This window comes from Rhinoderma darwinii, chromosome 7 (genome assembly GCF_050947455.1).
Source record: "Rhinoderma darwinii isolate aRhiDar2 chromosome 7, aRhiDar2.hap1, whole genome shotgun sequence".
Classification (NCBI taxonomy): domain Eukaryota; kingdom Metazoa; phylum Chordata; class Amphibia; order Anura; family Rhinodermatidae; genus Rhinoderma; species Rhinoderma darwinii.
In genome coordinates, this window is record NC_134693.1 from 135,807,858 (window position 1) to 135,823,722 (window position 15,865).

Below are 15,865 nucleotides of genomic sequence, written 5' to 3' on the forward strand. Positions count from 1 at the left end.
CTGGGCAACCCCTTTAAGGTCAGAGGTGGATTTCAGGCTTCGTTAGACATGGATGTAACATTTAATGGGATGGGACTATGGATGGCCTGTATTTTGGAATCTCTCCTGCACAATCCTAAACGATGGGCATATGGGCAATGTCAGGATCCCCAGATAATAAGCAGTTGTGTTTGTGTGTAATATAAGGAGAGATGACAGTTGCCGGGTGTCATCTCCTCCAGGCAGGTGTGAGGATGTCTCTCTCTCTCTCTCTCTCTCAATTAACCTATTGTAAAGATGTGAAGATGTGGAATGCCGAGAAGCCTGGAGAGAAGCCGCTATTCCATATTAAACCCTGATCAAGGAGATTCAAGAATGTCTTTCGTGGCACATTGAGGGCGAGGACGGATTGCAAATATAAAAGATGTATTCTGCCCCCAAAATCTGCAGCAAGGCGTCTGTCAGTAAAGCCGCTTCTTCATATGCGGCCGTTGGTATAATAGATCAAGAGACAGACTAATCCGCAGCGGCATCCTCTCTTATATGGGAACCGGAAAATAACAGCACAGACCTCAGCGCCTAATCCTTGTACGATCACAGAGGAGATCCTGTATTATAGTCACGGTCAGAGATGGTCTAAAGCTCTGGGTCAGGACAGGCTCCCGGCCAACTACTGCCCAGTCCCAGTCATAGCCACCTCACCAGCTGCCCTCTATGAAGAATATGTTTAACCCTGCAGTGCCCATCGCCCGTTACCACACCAGTAACATGTATAAGAAGTATATAATGTCCACCTGTTACCCACCTCACCTGCTGCCCAATCTAAAAAGGATAATCAAACAGTATTACACGATCGGCTCAGATACAGCGGCTCAACAGACAGTATCACACATGATAGGCTTAGATACACAGCTCAGCAGACCGTATCAGACATTAGGCTTAGACACAGCAGCTGAGCAGACCGTTTTATACATGATATGATTAGATACATCCACTAGGTAGACTGTATCACGTAGGATAAGCTTAGATACACCAGCTCAGAAACCTGATAGGATTAGATGCACTGGCTCAGCAGACCGTATCACATATGATAGGATTAGATACAGCGACTCAGTAGACACATTAGCTCAGCAGTTTTACACATAATAGGCTTGGATACTTCAGCTAGGCGGACAGTATCACATATGATCGGCTTAGATACACCGACTCAAAAGACACTATCACATGATCGGATTAGATACAGCGGCTCACCAGACAGTATCACATATGATCGGATTAGATACAGCAGCTCAGTAGACCGTATCACATATGATGGGATTAGATACAGCGGCTCAGCAGACAGTATCACACATATCAGGCTTAGGCCAGATTCACACGACAGAGTGCAAACTCGGACGTGAACAAATTATGTTTTTCCTGTCCGAGTTGCACCCGTGCGGGACCCGTTTTCAGGGATACCTCATAGGACTTGAGTTTATTGAGGGATCCGATAAAACAGAGGAAAATAGGACACGTCCTATTTTTCCACGGACCCTTCACACGGTCCATTAAAACAACGGCTGTGTGAACGGCCCCAGTGAAATACATGCATTCGTGAGACGGACGTTGTTTTAACGTCCGTCACAGGGACATATACCACGGTCGTGTGAATAAGCCCTTAGACACGCCAGCTCAGCAGTTTTACATGTAATAGGCTTAGATACGTCAGCAAGGAATTCAGTATCCAACATGATAGGCTTAGATACACCATCTCAACAACAAAAAGCATCAATGTGTAGTAAATAGTTAAAGCTGATTTAGAAGAGATCATGGATAATCTTTCATAAATCAGCTTTATACTACAATTTCCCTTTTAATTCTGCAGATTTATTTGGGGTTAACCCTACAGGCGTCATTTTAAGAATGACCTGGGATCTGATTTGCTGCAAATCACATTACAATGGCAGCATCGACCTATGTGACAGATATGGCTGGACAATAATATCCCCTCTGAGTCAAAGAATTATCCAGTTAAACACGAGGATCCTTCAGATTTGGTAATATTGTACTATGACAAGACATGTATGTAAGGCAGATACACACAGATAATAGATCTAACACAGCCAGGAACAGATCATCTTACTGATGATCTGTTACAAAACTACAACTCCCAGCATTCCCTGACAAATGTTCCCCCCACGTCACTCACCCTAAGTTACAAATGCTTAAAGGGGCGGACGGTATACTTTTGACAACACAATGTGAAATTTTGGGTTTCTGGAGGTGCAATTTACAATTTATACCACTAGAGGGCTCTGCTGGTCAACCTCAAAAACAGCTCTCCACATCGAAATAGCATTGCCCGGGCACATTGATGGGGAAGACGACTCTAATGTGTATGGGACTATGCAAAGAGACCGGTGAAAAGACAGGGACTATAAGCTGAAGGGGTCTTAGAGACGTCATAAAACTGGAGAATAGGATAGCCACAAAACATCCGGCACAGTCTGCTCTCCAAAGATTTTTTTTTTCTAATTTCCAATTTACTAGATATAATGCGGCAGTGATTGACAATTAAATAGTTGATTACATTTTTTTATCTAGTCAATACAATTTATTGCACTTTTGCAATTTCCGAATACGAAACTTTCTTAGACATTACACAAAATGGTTACAAGTTACTCGTTACTTTGGAAGAACTAAGGCTACATGCACACCACCATTGTTTTATAGTCAGTGCGCTATCCGTTTGTTTTTTTAGCGGATCGCACACTGACCCATTAATTTCTATGGCCACATGCACACTACTGCGTTTTTCACGGATCCGTTTGGGGGGCCGTGGAACCGGGCCGCAAAACTCAGAGCAGGTCCTATTCCTGCCCGTGTTTGCAGCTCGGTCTCGCCCATTCAATTCTATGGCGATATAAAAACCACGGCCGGCAAACGGATCCCATCCGTATTCTGTCCGTACGCCGTCCATGTTTTGCGGATGAGTTGCTAGGCGACAGGGATCATGGGGGGGTTGGGACAAGCTATTGACATTATTTCATGCCTTCTGTTATTTTGGGAGGATCCGTGAATACAGATGCAATAGGGACCGTGTTTGTGGACAAACAGAACGGAGGCGGAGGAGCTGCAGACACACGGCCTGCAAATACGGACAATGGATCCGTTGTTTAAGGGACACGTAATACAAAATAGTCGTGTGCATGTAGCGGTGTAAGTCTATGAGCCTGTACACCGCTACATCGGCTTTACGGAAAAAGCCGAACAGAAACGAAGTGGCTCATCACTTCTGCAGCTGTTTTGGCGATTGGTGGGGGTCTCAGTGCTTGGACCCCCACCAATCAAAACTTCTGACATGTCACTATAACATGTCAGAAGTTTGTCGAACGTTTAGTTAGAGTTTTGCCCTCTTCAGAATATTAGGTCTTTATTACACCGTTATTAAAACCTGACACTAGGGGGCGCTGATACACACCATAAATATACAGTTATGTCATATAAGATGCCTCAGGAAACTGAATTTAATTCCCTGTGCAGCCCTATTAGAATGTGCCGGGGTAGTCACAAGCCTTTACTCCTTTTCATTAGCCTAGTTACTGATCAACAGCCGAACTAATAAGCCAATAAAACAGAGACGCTTCCTAAATGCTATTACTGATGAAAATTGACAAGGAAAGAAATCAGTCACACAGAGCAACTTCCTACATAGGAAAAGATCTACAAGAAAGGCTACATTAGAAAAAAAAAAAAAAAAAAAAAAAAAAAAAAGAGTCACTTTTCTATAGGCCGGGTCTGGTTTTGCCGTATCGAAGCGACTAACGCTAAACTGCAATACCAGGCACAGACAATAGACCAGAGTGGCACTGTTTCTGGAAAGTAAAAAAAAAAAAAAAGGCATTTTTTTTTATAATTCATTACAACCTGTTTTTAAAGTGTAGATCCAGTTAGGAGAGAGGCCGAAGTTTAAAGGTGACGGCGGGAGATGCAAGCGAGAGATTAAGGACCGGCCACCTAAGAAACCGTCCATCGCCAGAAGCCACTTCTGTAAATCGCACAGCGTTCATGAGACGCAGATTATAAAGTCGCCGTTACAGTATGGTTTCTACATTGTAGCAGCTAGTGGCTGTTCTCTCCATGTCCCGTTTCCAAACGTCAGTAGGCGACACTCCACCCACTCACGACACCACTGCAAACGATCATGTGGCAACTAAGCTCCACCTAGGGAGAGAAAGAGTTTGAAAATTGGAGTGATGCATCATGGGGGATAACTCAAATTAAAAAAACAAAATTAAGTATTTATGCGTTTTAATTCTACAATTTCCAGGTCCAATCATCATCTCTCGATCATGGTCTCCTAGAGAGGGCGACTGGACGTCAAATTTAGACAACCCCTTTAAGGCATTAATATGGCCTGGGCCCTTGTAACATAATATCGATACATTATATTATCCCGTCGGATAACAATTCAACTGATAAAATCTTTATTTATTAGGGGACAATGCACAAATCTATTTTATTTTTTTCTTAATTCACCTACCTGGGTCCTCTCCCTTTCATGCTCCTGGCATGCGGGGCCGTGCCTGCGCAGCTGCATATTCCCAGCAGTGAATGCTGCCTGTCACAGCGACCGTTTCCCTCTTTTTGAAGCGTCGTGCCCAGCTATCTCCCGGTGACATGTTTCTTTCAGCGAGAATTATTTTCCCTGGGCTTCTGTCATTGCTCGTCTTCTCCCTCCCCGCGTCGCTCTATTCTCTCTGCCCGAACATCCACGCTCCGCTACGTCCAAGCAGGTGTGAGGACAGGCTGCCCCTTTGTGCTGGCATTGGTCCTCGTCCAACCCTGTCACTTTTTCCCCTGTCTTTTTTTTCTAGCGGAGCAGGAGGCTAGCTCGCTGTCACCTGTGCGGTGTGACCGTGCGCCTGCTGTAATCTCCCTCCATAAAGGCCATTATTGTCAGCCAGGGGGGAATTGGATCCAACCTGAAAGCAAAGGCCTGGGCAGCCGTTAGCAGTCAAACTGACAGGCACAATTAAAAAGCACCCCCCCCCTCCCCCAACCACGTGACACGTTTTACTTCAGAGAAACTTTTCTCCTGATTTCAAAGTGGAAACTTTTATGCTGAGTATGTGGAGAATTGGCAGGAGGAGGACAGACTAATATTAACTCTGGGATTATACTTTATTGGCGGTGTAGAGAAATGTTGTCTATTGTTCCCTGTTATCAGCCATTTCGGACGAGGAGAGGCAGATTGTAATGCTCTTCAACGAGATGAGTAACAGCAAGATCTCTGCCCCATGATCATTGCCATACACTGAAAAAGTTGCATGATGTCAGCACTCCAATAGATGGAGAGTAAAGCAGTCACACAACAGTCAAGAGACTTTCCTCGTTCACTTCCATTACCTTCGCAACGAGCAATTTAGGCCGAGTGACTCGTCTGCACCTGAGATCATTTACATCTATAGCGCAGGTAAAGTCTGAAGGTTTCAGAGCGGAAATCTACCAGTATTCCCTGCTTGTTTAGGATCTGTGAATAGCTTTCTCTAGTGATTTGCATTCTGGGAAGGTTGCAATTTAGGATGAGTACAGGATAAGTAATGTAATGTATGTACACAGTGACTCCACCAGCAGAATAGTGACTGCAGCTCTGGAGTATAATACAGGATGTATCTGAGGATCAGTACAGGATAAGTAATGTAATGTATGTACACAGTGACTCCACCAGCAGAATAGTGACTGCAGCTCTGGAGTATAATACAGGATGTATCTGAGGATCAGTACAGGATAAGTAATGTAATGTATGTACACAGTGACTCCACCAGCAGAATAATGAGTGCAGCTCTGGAGTATAATACAGGAGGTAACTCAGGATCAGTACAGGATAAGTAATGTATGTACAGTGACTCCACCAGCAGAATAGTGAGTGCAGCTCTGGAGTATAATACAGGATGTAACTCAGGATCAGTACAGGATAAGTAATATAATATATGTACACAGTGACTCCACTAGCAGAATAGTGAGTGCAGCTCTGGAGTATAATACAGGATGTAACTCAGGATCAGTACAGGATAAGTAATGTAATGTATGTACACAGTGACTCCACCAGCAGAATAGTGAGTGCAGCTCTGAGTATAATACAGGATATAACTCAGGATCAGTACAGGATAAGTAATGTATGTACAGTGACTCCACCAGCAGAATAGTGAGTGCAGCTCTGGAGTATAATACAGGATGTAACTCAGGATCAGTACAGGATAAGTAATGTAATGTATGTACACAGTGACTCCACCAGCAGAATAGTGAGTGCAGCTCTGGAGTATAATACAGGATGTAACTCAGGATCAGTACAGGATAAGTAATGTAATGTATGTACACAGTGACTCCACCAGCAGAATAGTGACTGCAGCTCTGGAGTATAATACAGGATGTAACTCCGGATCAGTACAGGATAAGTAATGTAATGTATATACACAGTGACTCCACCAGCAGAATAGTGAGTGCAGCTCTGGAGTATAATACAGGATGTAACTCAGGATCAGTACAGGATAAGTAATGTAATGTATGTACACAGTGACTCCACCAGCAGAATAGTGAGTGCAGCTCTGGAGTATAATGCAGGATGTAACTCAGGATCAGTACAGGAAAAGTAATGTAATGTATGTACACAGTGACTCCACCAGCAGAATAGTGATTGCAGCTCTGGAGTATAATACAGGAGGTAACTCAGGATCAGTACATGATAAGTAATGTATGTACACAGTGACTCCACCAGCAGAATAGTGAGTGCAGCTCTGGAGTATAATACAGGATGTAACTCAGGATCAGTACAGGATAAGTAATGTAATGTATGTACACAGTGACTCCACCAGCAGAATAGTGAGTGCAGCTCTGGAGTATAATACAGGATGTAACTCAGGATCAGTACAGGATAAGTAATGTAATGTATGTACACAGTGACTCCACCAGCAGAATAGTGACTGCAGCTCTGGAGTATAATACAGGCAGTAACTCAGGATCAGTACAGGATAAGTAATGTATGTACACAGTGACTCCACCAGCAGAATAGTGAGTGCAGCTCTTGAGTATAATGCAGGATGTAACTCAGGATCAGTACAGGATAAGTAATGTAATGTATGTACACAGTGACTCCACCAGCAGAATAGTGAGTGCAGCTCTGGAGTATAATACAGGATGTAACTCAGGATCAGTACAGGATAAGTAATGTAATGTATGTACACAGTGACTCCACCAGCAGAATAGTGAGTGCAGCTCTGGAGTATAATACAGGATGTAACTCAGGATCAGTACAGGATAAGTAATGTAATGTATGTTCACAGTGACTTCACCAGCAGAATAGTGACTGCAGCTCTGGAGTATAATACAGGATGTAACTCAGGATCAGTACAGGATAAGTGATGTAATGTATGTACACAGTGACTCCACCAGCAGAATAGTGAGTGCAGCTCTGGAGTATAATACAGGATGTAACTCAGGATCAGTACAGGATAAGTGATGTAATGTATGTACACAGTGACTCAACATTTTACATATATAAGGTGGACATACTGTTTACATATTCATGCAAATAAAAGGAGGCAAATTATTGGATTAGCAGGACTTCAGATGACACAACTGTATACTATACGTGGAGTTGGTGATAAGAGCAGTTTAGGGACAAAGTACCGCAGTTGTAGGTGTCCCTGGAAACAATGTAGCACGCTGGGATCCGATGGTGCGTAGAACATACAATGAAATACAGGGAATGGTAAGAAAATAAAAGGTCAATTCCCACGTATTCGTTGTATGCGCACTGATGGTTCCACATGATAACACCGCTGGGTCGAGCCTTAAACAAAATGGCCGTGTGATGTCATGTTTTATGTGAGGACACAATGTGCAATCAGTCTCTGCAAGAATAAGGATTTCTGGGTTTGTAGGCGATGGATCAATAGACCAGTAAATCACTATTACAGCCCTTGTACGTAACTGAAGATGGATGAGCGGCCACTTATTAGACGGGGAAGTTAGTGGAAATGGCTTTTTTGAACATTGCATATATTTTCTGCTTCCCGGCCTCTCGGCTGCTGATATTAATGTGTTCGTGCACAAAGGTCCCTGTAACGCAGCTTGTCAGAAATCATTGTTCTTGCACAGAAAAAATGAGACCATTTGTATTCGCTGCGGTCCCTAATGAGGTCGGGTTTCCTTTTTTTGGCATCGGTTTAGATTCCAGCTCTACAAATAACATAAGATGCAGGGAGGCCGAGAGATATGTGGTTTGTTACAGCGTCATTTGTCAGTTTTATAAGAGAATAATTTCAGCGCGAGCCTAACAGGGTGCAGGGGACTGAGCTGTCCACAAGGGGGCGCCATTACAAACTACTGGTAAATTAAAAAAATAAATGTATATTTTAGGTATTGCAAAATAAGGTCATCTAAGGTAAACCCAAACCTCAGTATATAGAAGTCCTTGAGGTGTCCTCTAATGTTAATATTCTATTCAATCATTACTCATTTGTTTTTGTCGTAGCCACTATTAGGTCTTGTTCACAAAGTGCAGATTTGATGCAGATTTTGCATGCATGTTTTAAGCCAAAACCAGATAGAATTGGATCTAGAGAAGGCTTTTAAGGTTATCCTTTACATATTTCTTCTTTTTGGATACCGTTCTTGGTTCGGACTTAAAAAAAATAAATACATGCAAAATCTGCATCACATCTGCATTGTGTGAACAAGGCCTTACTGCTCCCACAGTGGTTATCGCTCATCTTTATTAAAGACCGGAAAAGCAAATCTGGTAACTGCTCTTGTAATGGTCATTTAGCCCACCCTCCCCCCCAAAAAAACAAAAAAAAAAAACTATGGGTGCAATAGTAAAGTTTATGAAGCAACTAAAAGGTGGACACGCACGTGCCCCGAGTACACACAGGGAGGGTCATCACAGACATTTCTTCTGGTGGGCCCGAGTACGACATTGCATTGTATGGACAATATAAAATGAACATTTCTTATTTTACACTTGTGTGAAACCTAAAAAGTACGGGGTCATCACATTGGGCGACAGAGGACATCAGAAGTGAATAATCGGGAGGGGGGGGGGGGTTCATGTGAATCTTTAGCACCAAGATCTTCACCTGCAGGAAATGTTCTATGACTAAAAGTAAAGCACTTGCCCACAGCAACCAATCAAAGCCCCGCTCTCGTTTTTAAATGACCGCTGCAGCCGGATTGGTTGTATTAAGCGACTGCTCTACTTCTCCTTTGCCGACTCCATGACAGATCGGAACGCTCGCACCCTATCATTTGGATACGATTTTGCACAAGTTCCGTGTTCCTAACGTTTCCCCCTGAACGTCCCATCAATCTTGTCCTACTTTCTGAAATGCTTCAGACCTGTGAAATAAAAGCCATTTGGGTGACTCGGGAGCTTCCCATTGCCCTATTCCAGCATCCTCTACTCTTAAAGCTGAGAGCTTTTCACGTCCTATTTGGAACTGATAGGAAGCTCGTCCATTGTTTCACTAGATGGATATTAGCGCTGATGAAGGAAATGCCTCATCTGATAAGAGAAGCGTTGAAAAGAGTACAATTTCCAAATCAGTGAACTTTCAGACACTGGGTTCCTGCTTGTTACATGCGGGACATCTCTACTGTTGGGACAGTGCGGGCTCTTTGGCGGTTACGGTCCACACAGACCAAACAATAACTCCGGCAAGTTTCACACCAGCGCCATGATTAGGAGAGAGCACACGAGCGTCCCCACACTGACAGCGTCCCCCCCCCCCTCAGGGAATACAATCTATTTCTAAGGTCATTTAACTATGTTTATTTAGGGCAGAGAAGACATTTCCGGCTTTTACACATCAGTCCGTGGCTGGAGTGGAAATGCTGATCGGCAAAGTGGAATCAAAATTGTGAAATACAACCAGTGTCGGGATCTCCCGAGAACATGATTCTGAGGGTCCACCCTCCATCTACACAGAACAGACGCATGGCTCCTATTAATCACATCGTAATCGTTGTAGTCATCATTGTACGCACAGGACAGATCATCAATGAGGTCTAATAGGTTATTAGTGGATCATCCCAGAAGAAATAGACCCGAGTAGCTCCAAAGTCACATGGGGTTGTCCTATACTGGACCTTTAAGGGGATTGTCTGGGCCTGGGGCGGTTCTTTTGTTTTTGTTTTTTTATAATATCATTTTTTTATTGTTGTTGATTTATATAACAAAATATTCCATACTACATAACAAATAAAACGCAGAAAATATTCAGAGTTAACATTATATTAAACAAAATGTTATGTAGTACAGACACGGTCCCAAAAGTCAATACTGAAAAATCAACAGCCACCCCCTAAAACCCTGGAAAATATTGCGCGGGGAGTAGAGAGAGGGAAAAAAGGAGAAAAAAAAAAAACCAAGAAAAAACATTATTCCTCAAACAACTACTGACACATTTTAAACTTGCCCTAAGGCCTTTTTCTTTTCGGGGGATAGTTTAATTATTCATATGTTCCAGATCTTAAAAAAAAAAAAAAAATGTCCCCTTCCTCTTTACTTAGCGTCAAGTAATGTGATCTTTCTAAAAGCATCACTCTATTCACCTTCATGGTGCCATTCTACTTCCCATGGGAAATCTTTTGAGATCCATTTATAAATGATAACCAATCTTGCCAGAAACAAAATCGTTCTAATTTGTTTGCTACAACCATAGTCTTTCAAAAGACTGGAGATGCCAAAAATATGGGGCGGTTCTTTGTACTAATGACCTATCCACAGGATAGGATATCAGTATATGATTGGTGGGGGTCTGACATCTGGACCCTGCACCGATCAGCTGTTCCAGCTGCCTTCACACCCCAAAATCTATGCAGCACGGCCGCTATACATCTGCTTCCGGCACGACCCCTGCATAGCTTCCGCCACTCGGAGGCAGCTGATCGGTGTGGGTCTGGGTGTCGGACCCCCACCGATCATATACTGACCTAACCTGTGGATAGGTCATCAGAATGAAAAACCGTCACATGCCTGGACAACCCCTTTAAGACCCATTGATGCGTCAGAACCTGTGCCCATCGGAGGACCTATAGCAAAAATAAACCCATCATCTAAAATAAACCATCATTCCAGGACAAGCTGCCCCTTCCTATCCCAACCAGAACACAAGGCAGTATCGGTGTGGATGTCACAGTGGTTGTGGATAGGGAGGAGTCCTGTGCAATTTAATACAACACATAAGAAGGGGGATAAGGATAGCCTGAACTGGGACCCCCTACTTATGGACCCCATAGCATCTGCCTGTGCTCAATCTATGGTATGTAAGCCTTTGGAGACGTAAATTATACTCCATCCTATACTCCAGTAGTAATCAGGTTTTGCTTCTTGGGGTTCACCAACTAAAATCCTTGCGCAATCATAACCTAAATAGAATATTACAAACACAGACATTACAACTATCCTGCAGTCACCATAATCCCTATGCCACATATAATTGATGCTCACGATGGAAACATCCAGCACTTCAGCAGTTAAACATCTACCTTTGAGCTTTGTTTTTTTTTGGGCAAACAGCAATTTCCTATTGTGGTGCCCACCCCTAATGACTCGGTGGTGATGTCTGCAAATAGCCGGGCACACCCAGACGTCCTTCATAGTACATAAATAGTGTTCTCCCCGCTATCGGAGCAGGGACTTCTCGCTGCTGTGTAGGATGCGGGTGTTGGTGGGTCATATACACAGCAGGAGAACTTCTGACTGTTCCCAAATCTGCCCGCTGTTGTTCCAGGCGCCTCCCGTCCTTTTTTTAATGATTTGGGTGGATTAACGAAAAGGCGCCCTATGGTGTCCGGAGATCGTATCAAATCACGTACAACATGTCCAATATAATAACAACGTGGAGGAAATCACAATCTATAGGTTTTACTTTTATTGTTGGATTTATTGGTTCATATGTTAAAATGTTCCAAAGGCCAAACCTGAAAATGTATTATAATAGGAAAAGTGATCAGCATCAAGAGAACTGCCCCAAGTGTCAGCGTGTCACTATCCTGTAACCCAAGTGTCAGCGTGTCACTATCCTGTAACCCAAGTGTCAGCGTGTCACTATCCTGTAACCCAAGTGTCAGCGTGTTACTATCCTGTACCCCAAGTGTCAGCGTGTCATTATCCTGTACCCCAAGTGTCAGCGTGTCATTATCCTGTACCCCAAGTGTCAGCGTGTCATTATCCTGTACCCCAAGTGTCAGCGTGTCACTATCCTGTAACCCAAGTGTCAGGCGTCATTCTTCTGTAACACCATCAGTCAGTGTATCACTATACTGTACCCCAAGTGTCAGCGTATCACTATCCTGTACCCCAAGTGTCAGGCGTCATTCTTCTGTAACACCATCCGTCAGTGTGTGTATTTAGTGGGGCTCCACTGATTTGTATGACATTGCCCAAAGACACCAAACATTACACTACACCACAGACCACAAAAGAGACAAATATAAGAAACTGAATATCCAGGAACCCCAAAAACTGCTCGATTCTGACTCGCATGCTAGCTCGGTTCTCAGAGCAGATCATTTAGCTGACGGAGTAAAATGTGTCGATCATTTCTCCAAAACCAAATAATAATGGAAAAGTAAAAGATAAACGTAGAGAAAAATAGCACAAAACATTTCCAGAGAAGGTGCGTGGTTGTTGACCGCTTCACCCGGTTTCCTAACAGCCGTATATTTCGGTCATTATTCCCTGGCCCCCACCCAAGAGCTGACAGCTTCACACATGAACATGGCTCATGGAAAATATGAAATGGACAGAATTCCTCTCCTGCGGAATTTGAAACCCATGACAAACACAACTCCCCATTTTTCCTGCCCTTGGCTGCAAAACAACACAGGGAGCACAGAGGGGAGCAGCGGCCACCGGCCAGGTTTACGCAACACCGCTGAAAATTTGGTCAAATGCAAAGTCGACTTCTGGTACCGACACACGATTTACCTTGGCTTGTGAACTCTTATTTTCCAGAAATCCTGTGATATTTTCCCCCTATCAGCAACAAGAATGTCATCACTTCGAAAAGTCTTGTAAATAGGTCCAAGGGGTCAAAGTTATTCATGTCCTTTCGATTAGCATTCTGAGTGTAATCTACTAGACAATGTACGGGATATAGATTGTAGGTCTAACCGCATGAAGATACTAATGGTCGTAATCAAAGACTTAAAGGAGGCTTCCGAGTGTAAACCATATATGAAAATGTATTACGACTAAAACAAAAAGGACAACCATGGATTTGAACTGATTTTAATAATCTAAACTGGCCGTAGCTGTGGGAGCCTCAGTGTTTACAACGTAAGCAGCTCAACGTGGCACGAGGGCGACCTACACAATATTAAGTAGGGGGTTTTAATGTTACGGCTGATCGGTGCATAGGTTTGTGAAAATTATGAGGACAGCAAATACAGTAGGTTGTGTATAGAAACCTCCCAACTTAGTAGCACAATATATACATATACAATGGGAGTCTTTTCCAGCTATACGATTTCTGTCCACTAAACTATAATAGACAAGCCGACAAGTCTTCTTAGTTCCAACATTCTCGGCTGATTAATTTTTTTATATATCGTCATAGTTTCCTGACACAGAGCTTCAAAACCCCATACACAGACAGTTTCAAGATAACGTTCTAGCTACCCACAGCCACAACTAGGGGGAGCAAAGGAGCTTACTGCATACTGTGTTATCCTGGAGTACAACGTATAAAAACCAATATGCAGTAAGCTCTCGAGCTCCCTCTAGTGGTGGCTGCAGGCAGCTATAATTTTATCATTTAACTATGTTTAAGCAGTGGATTTGAAGCTTTGTATAACACAAATGGCACGATATAAAGATATATTGAGAATTTGGGCCTATTAAAAAAAAAATACAAAATAATAATAAATGATCAAGGATGGACATTCCCTTTAAGCAATAGTCAAATATTTGTGAGGATATTGTTTATAGGTTTACGGAAAAAAAGAACACCTCATTGATGGAGATGGACAGATCAGTCACTGAGGGCCTCCATAAGATCACTGGATGCAGGGAAAATGATCATCCATATATCCATGTAGGGGAGTAGTCCATATGCTGGCCAACAGGTAAGAGTGATGACTACAGGTGGCAACCCTGACAACACACGACAGACCGGACTACAGGTAGCAACCCTGACAACACACGACAGACCAGACTACAGGTGGCAACCCCGACAACACACGACAGACCTGACTCCAGGTAGCAACCCTGACAACACACGACAGACCTGACTACAGGTAGCAACCCTAACAACACACGACAGAAATGACTACAGGTAGCAACCCTGACAACACACGACAGACCTGACTACAGGTAGCAACCCTGACAACACACGACAGACCGGACTACAGTTGGCAACCCTGACAACACACGACAGACCTGACTACAGGTAGCAACCCTGACAACACACGACAGACCTGACTACAGGTAGCAACCCTGACAACACACGACAGACCGGACTACAGTTGGCAACCCTGACAACACACGACAGACCTGACTACAGGTGGCAACCCTGACAACACACGACAGACCGGACTACAGGTGGCAACCCTGACAATACACGACAGACCTGACTACAGGTGGCAACCCTGACAACACACGACAGACCGGACTACAGGTAGCAACCCTGACAACACACGACAGACCTGACTACAGGTGGTAACCCTGACAACACACGACAGACCTGACTACAGGTGGCAACCCTGACAAGACACCTGACAGGCAGCACACCAGAAATCATGTGACAACTTCTAGCTCTCCATCACGTCACACTCAAGGCCAGTAACTAATGTTTTTGTTGCAATTTTTTTCCAACTGTTTTTTTTTTCTTTTTACAGACAATTTATGGTGAACAGTACAGGGCTTGTAGGCAAACAGAGATACAAATACAACACCAGCTTTCCATTCAGCTGCAGGGAACCCCCATCTGTTGCCTTGAAAATAACAGATAATAAAAAATAAAAAAAAGGATCACGAGCAACAGCAAGTTAGCAGGAAATATTCCCAGCAACACCTGCTTCCTGAAGGCAACAATTATTTGATCCCTAGGCTCCATATGCGCTGTGCCCCGAGCCCTGTGTGCAATATCCGAGGTACACGATGAACTGAAGTGATGACTCTAAGACTTAACTTTGATGGAGAAATTAACCCTTTCTTTCCAAAGGAGAGACATTTCTGGGAAGACCCTACGTCATTGCTTTTATTCCTGCACGGCTTCCCTTGTATATTCTTGAACATACTGAGAAGTCAATGGGGCTGCAAGAAAGGGATGAAGGACACTTCATGATGAGTAATTTTCGATTTCAGTTAGAGTTATCGTGAAGGAGTTTGTCCTAACTACAATATAATAAATCATCCATGTTGTTACATTTTTTACTTTATTTTTATTATTTTTTGCCCATTGTGCTTAGTCACGAACACCTGTCTCTGCACCTATATGCCGTCAATTCCTAATGCATAGCTAAGATGTTGTCGGCTTCCCATCTGTAGAAAGACTACGTCTGGTCAGAACATAGGCGTCTACTAAATCACTCTCCTCACCCTCCTATAGGGATGAGCAGGTTAAGATAGAGTCGGAAGGAAGAACCATTGTACAGATGCTGGAAGACCATTTACGCTTCCTTGTCACTTCCAACACATAATGGACCAAGATCCGATTGACTGTCTTATATTCGATGTCTGCAGAAGGGGTCATAGGTACCCAGAAACACGTTATTTTTAGAGACCACTACAAATAATGGTCAATATATCAAGTTTTGACACCCCTCCAAAGTTTAAAGGCTATGTACACCTCTGAAAAAGATATATTTTTAAAAAAAACAGTCCATCAGAGTGATTGGT

At 43.3% G+C, this 15,865-nt stretch overlaps 1 long non-coding RNA gene across 1 annotated transcript; it reads left to right on the forward strand.

Moving 5' to 3' along the window:
• The first annotated feature begins 14,097 nt into the window (after positions 1-14,097).
• Positions 14,098-15,389, forward strand: LOC142657396 (uncharacterized). The gene is made up of 2 exons (XR_012849919.1): positions 14,098-14,765; positions 14,863-15,389. It is a non-coding gene; the product is annotated as an uncharacterized LOC142657396 (long non-coding RNA).
• The last annotated feature ends 476 nt before the right edge of the window (positions 15,390-15,865 follow it).